This window comes from Coregonus lavaretus (genome assembly GCF_964263955.1).
Source record: "Coregonus lavaretus genome assembly, chromosome: 25".
NCBI lineage: Eukaryota > Metazoa > Chordata > Actinopteri > Salmoniformes > Salmonidae > Coregonus > Coregonus lavaretus.
The window spans coordinates 21,684,336-21,690,787 of NC_140012.1; positions in this window are offsets into that span (position 1 = coordinate 21,684,336).

Sequence of the window (6,452 nt, forward strand, 5' to 3'; positions counted from 1 at the left end):
GCTCAGTTGTGCACCGGGGCCTCCCACTCCTCTTTCTATTCTGGTTAGAGCCAGTTTGCGCTGTTCTGTGAAGGTGTCACGCCCTGATCGAGAGAACTCTCGTTGATTGGGTCAGGGTGTGAGTTTTCTGTTGAGATCTATATTAGTGTATTTCTATGTGGTAGATCTAGGTTGCATTTCTGTTTGGCCGGGTGTGATTCCCAATCAGAGACAGCTGTCGCTCGTTGTCTCTGATTGGGGATCATACTTAGGTAGCCTGGTTGCCTACCTTAGTTGTGGGATCTTGTTCCTGTTAGGCTTGTATGTGTATAGCCCTTTGGACTTCACGTTACGTTGTTTCTTGTTTTGTTGTATGTTTATTGAGGTAATAAACATGTACGCTTTTCACGCTGCATCTTGGTCCGACCCATCTCTCAATGATCGTGACAGAAGATCCCACCAAACGAGGACCAAGTAGCGTGGCCAGGAGCAGACATCCTGGACATGGGAGGAGATCCTGGATGGTAAGGGATCTTGGACATGGGAGGAGATCCAGGCTGGGATGGATCGCCGTCCATGGGAACTGACAGAGGAAGCCCGGGTAGGAGAGGAGCAACGGCGACACCGACGGCGCCGGCCGAGGAGGAAGCCCGAGAGGCAGCCCCAATAAAAAAAATTGGGGGGGCTAAAGGGGTGGTCGGGGATTGAGAGAGAAGAGCCCCGACCACTGCACCCGGTGGGGTTCCAGTTGGAGTCCCTACGACCATGGGAACAGGAATGGGAACAGTTTTACATGGAGGAGTTGGAGGATGACGACGACGATGAGGTTCTGTTCCCTAACTCGTGGGGGCTCCCGGAGGAGTCGTCACTGGATGAGAATTGGCGAGAGAGAGAGAAGGACTGGAACAGTCTGAGAGAGGAGGCCACCACGTTACGGGGGCTGTTAGCTCAGAGGGAGCAGGAGTTATCCGTTCAGAGGGAGGCGCTACAGGAGGCTCAAAGGGAGAAGGAGGTAGTGGAGGCACGGAGAGAGGAGCTGGTCAGGCAACAAAAGGAGCGTGTGTTCATTGAGGAACCTAGGTATGCGGAGATACGCACTGTGTCGCCAGTGCGCATTCACAGCCCAGTGCGTCCTGTGCCAGCGCCCCGCACGTGTCGTGCGAAAGTGGGCATCCAGCCAGGAAGGGTTGTGCCGGCTCAATGCTCCTGGTCTCCAGTGCGCTTCCACGGTCCAGTATATCCTGTGCCAGGATAAACATGTACGCTTTTCACGCTGCACCTTGGTCCGATTTTGAGCCTGTAATCGAACCCACAATTGCTGATGCTCCAGATACTCAACTACAGTGAGGGAAAAAAGTATTTGATCCCCTGCTGATTTTGTACGTTTGCCCACTGACAAAGACATGATCAGTCTATAATTTTAATGGTAGGTTTATTTGAACAGTGAGAGACAAAATAGCAACAAAAAAATCCAGAAAAACGCATGTCAAAAATGTTATCAATTGATTTTGCATTTTAATGAGGGAAATAAGTATTTGACCCCTATGCAAAACATTACTTAGTACTTGGTGGCAAAACCCTTGTTGGCAATCACAGAGGTCAGACGTTTCTTGTAGTTGGCCACCAGGTTTGCACACATCTCAGGAGGGATTTTGTCCCACTCCTCTTTGCAGATCTTCTCCAAGTCATTAAGGTTTCGAGGCTGACGTTTGGCAACTCGAACCTTCAGCTACCTCCACAGATTTTCTATGGGATTAAGGTCTGGAGACTGGCTAGGCCACTCCAGGACCTTAATGTGCTTCTTCTTGAGCCACTCCTTTGTTGCCTTGGCCGTGTGTTTTGGGTCATTGTCATGCTGGAATACCCATCCACGACCCATTTGCAATGCCCTGGCTGAGGGAAGGAGGTTCTCACCCAAGATTTGACGGTACATGGCCCCGTCCATCGTCCCTTTGATGCGGTGAAGTTGTCCTGTCCCCTTAGCAGAAAAACACCCCCAAAGCATAATGTTTCCACCTCCATGTTTGACGGTGGGGATGGTGTTCTTGGGGTCATAGGCAGCATTCCTGCTCCTCCAAACATGGCGAGTTGAATTGATGCCAAAGAGCTCGATTTTGGTCTCATCTGACCACAACACTTTCACCCAGTTCTCCTCTGAATCATTCAGATGTTCATTGGCAAACTTCAGACGGGCCTGTATATGTGCTTTCTTGAGCAGGAGGACCATGCGGGCACTGCAGGATTTTAGTCAATTGTTTTCTTGGTGACTATGGTCCCAGCTGCCTTGAGATCATTGACAAGATCCTCCCGTGTAGTTCTGGGCTGATTCCTCACCGTTCTCATGATTATTGCAACACCACGAGGTGAGATCTTGCATGGAGCCCCAGGCCGAGGGAGATTGACAGTTATTTTGTGTTTCTTCCATTTGCGAATAATCGCACCAACTGTTGTCATCCTTCTCACCAAGCTGCTTGGCAATGGTCTTGTAATAATAATAATAATAATAATAATAAAATGCCATTTAGCAGACGCTTTTATCCAAAGCGACTTACAGTCATGTGTGCATACTTTTTCTTTTTTACGTATGGGTGGTATGGGTGAGAGGGGGTCAAATACTTATTTCCCTCATTAAAATGCAAATCAATTTATAACATTTTTGACATGCGTTTTCTGGATTTTTTGTTGTTGTTATTCTGTCTCTCACTGTTCAAATAAACCTACCATTGAAATTATAGACTGATAATTTCTTTGTCAGTGGACAAACGTACAAAATCAGCAGGGGATCAAATACTTTTTTCCCTCACTGTAGTCTCAAGAAGGCCAGTTGTATTGCTTCTTTAATCAGCACAACAGTTTTCAGCTGTGCTAACATAATTGCAAAAGGGTTTTCTAATGATCAATTAGCCTTTTAAAATGATAAACTTGGATTAGCAAACACAAAGTGCCATTGGAACACAGGACTGATGTTTGCTGATAATGGGCCTCTGTACGCCTATGTAGATATTCCATTAAAAATCAGCCGTTTCCAGCTACAATAGCCATTTACAACATCAACAATGTCTACACTGTATTTCTGATCAATTTGATGTTATTTTAATGGACAAAAAAAATGATTTTCTTTCAAAAACAAGGACATTTCTAAGTGACCCCATACTTTTGATCGGTAGTGTATGTCCCATGGGATTTTAAATACCTCCATTAGACCCTAATCTATGGATTTCACAACTGGGACTACAGATATGCATCTGTTGGTCACAGACCCCTTTAAAAAAATGGGCCTCACAATGGGCCTCAGGATCTCGTCACAGTATTTTTGTGCATTCAAAATTGCCATCGATAAAATTCAATTGTGTTCGTTGTCCATAGCTTATGCCTACCCATACCATAACCCCACCTCCACCATGGGGCACTCTGTTCACAACGTTGAAATCAGCAAATCGCTCGCCCACATGATGCCATACACATGGTCTGCGGTTGTGAGGCTGGTTGGACGTACTGCCAAATTCTCTAAAACGACGTTGGAGGTGGCTTATGGTAGAGAAATGAACATTCAATTCTCTGGCAACAGCTCTGGTGGACTTTCCTACAGTCAGCATGCCAATTGCACGCTCCCTTAAAACTTCAGACATCTGTGGCATTGTGTTGTGTGACAATACTGCACATTTTAGAGTGGTCTTTTATTGTCCCCAGCACAAGGTGCAACTGTGTAATGATCATGCTGTTTAATCAGCATCTTGATATGCCACACCTGTCAAGTGGATGGATTATCTTGGCAAAGGAGAAATGCTCGCTAACAGGGATGTAAACAAATTTGTGCCAAACATTTTAGCGAAATAAGGTTTTTGTGCATGTGGAACATTTATGGGATCTTTTATATCAGCTCATGAATCATGGGACCAACACTATACATGTTGAATTAATATTTTTGTTCAGTATAGGTTATTGGGCTGATCACTGAGCACTGCACAGACAACAGGTAGAAAACAATAATGTCTGTATCCTGTAACACCAATCTTTCATTAAACCTACAGAAACTATACTAACAAAATATCAAGCACATTGTTTTTCTTTATGCACTGTATTTGATTACAATCAGTTGGATATGAATGTGCTTGTGTTGTCTCTAATTTGTGTAACCTCTATGTGTCATATCACTGTTCTTATCAGTAGTATAGTCTCCAGTGCTCCGCTAATTAGGCACTGACAATACGTGGCAACATTTCCTATTTCAAAATAATTGTGCAAAGTGCAAAATATACCTTAAACCTCATTAGTCCCCTGTAGCTCAGTTGGTAGAGCATGGCGCTTGCAACGCCAGGGTTGTGGGTTCGTTTCCCACGGGTGGCCAGTATGAAAAATGTATGCACTCACTAACTGTAAGTCGCTCTGGATAATAGCGTCTGCTAAATGTAAAAAAATAAGGTATCTTGCAGTAAGATCTAATTTGAAACTTTTCTTCAACAATGTGACTTATACTGTAAGGAGGGGATATTTAACCATATTGAGCAATAAATAAATAGTTGCCTCTTTATAATGCACATTGTTGAAAAAAAGTAACAAATTAAATCATACTGACATATTATTATGAGGTTTATGGTAATGTGTGCACTATGCACAATTATTTTGCTCTATGAAAATGTTGCCCATAGTGTTTCTGTGAAATACTGAAACTAAGTAATCAATGTGATGCTGAGAGCTTGTTAATTTGGCTAGGACAAACTTTATGATGTACAGTTGAAGTCGGAAGATTACATACACCTTAGCCAAATACATTTCAACTCAGTTTTTCACAATTCCTGACATTTAATCCTAGTAAAAATCCCCTGTCTTAGGTCAGTCAGGATCACCACTTTATTTTAAGTAGAGATAATAGTAGAGAGAATGATTTATTTCAGCTTTTATTTCTTTCATCATATTCCCAGTGGGTCAGAAGATTACATACACTCAATTAGTATTTGGTAGCATTGCCTTTAAATTGTTTAACTTGGGTCAAACGTTTCGGGTAGCCTTCCACAAGCTTCCCACAATAAATTGGGTGAATTTTGGCCCATTCCTCCTGACAGAGCTGGTGTAACTGAATCAGGTTTGTAGGCCTCCTTGCTCCCACACGCTTTTTCAGTTCTGCCCACACATTTTCTATAGGATTGAGGTCAGGGCTTTGTGATGGCCACTCCAATACCTTGACTTTGTTGTCCTTAAGCCATTTTGCAACAACTTTGGAAGTATGCTTGGGGTCATTGTCCATTTGGAAGACCCATTTGCGACCAAGCTTTAACTTCCTGACTGATGTCTTGAGATGTTGCTTCAATATATCCACATAATGTTCCTTCCTCATGATGCCATCTATTTTGTGAAGTGCACCAGTCCCTCCTACAGCAAAGCACCCCCACAGCATGATGCTGCCACCCCCATGCTTCGCGGTTGGGATGGTGATCTTCGGCTTGCCACTACCCCCTTTTTCCTCCAAACATAACGATGGTCATTATGACCAAACAGTTATATTTTTGTTTCATCAGACCAGAGGACATTTCTCCAAAACGTATGATCTTTGTCCCCATGTGCAGTTGCAAACCGTAGTCTGGCTTTTTTATGGCGGTTTTGGAGCAGTGGCTTCTTCCTTGCTTTCAGGTTATGTCGATATAGGACTCATTTTACTGTGGATATAGATACTTTTGTACCGGTTTCCTCCAGCATCTTCACAAGGTCCTTTGCTGTTGTTCTGGGCTTGATTTGCAGTCTCCTTCCTGAGCGGTATGACGGCTGCGGGGTCCCATGGTGTTTATACTTGCATACTATTGTTTGTACAGATGAACGTGGTACCTTCAGGCATTTGGAAATTGCTCCCAAGGATGAACCAGACTTGTGGAGGTCTACAATTTGTTTTCTGAGGTCTTGGCTGATTTATTTTCCCATGATGTCAAGCAAAGAGGCACTGAGTTTGAAGGTAGGCCTTGAAATACATCCACAGGTATACCTCCAATTGACTGAAATCATGTCAATTAGCCTATCAGAAGCTTCTAAAGCCATGACATCATTTTCTGGAATTTTCCAAGCTGTTTAAAGGCACAGTCAACTTAGTGTATGTAGTAAACTTCTGACCCACTGGAATTGTGATACAGTGAAGTGAAATAATCTGTCTGTAAACAATTGTTGGAAAAATTACTTGTGTCATGCACAAAGTAGATGTCCTAACCGACTTGCCAAAACTATAGTTTGTTAGCAAGAAATTTGTGAAGTGGTTGAAAAACGAGTTTTAATGACTCCAACCTACAGTGGGGAAAGAAAGTATTTAGTCAGCCACCAATTGTGCAAGTTCTCCCACTTAAAAATATGAGAGAGGCCTGTAATTTTCATCATAGGTACACATCAACTATGACAGACAAATCGAGAGAAAAAAATTCCCGAAAATCACATTGTAGGATTTTTAATGAATTTATTAGCAAATTATGGTGGAAAATAAGTATTTGGTCACC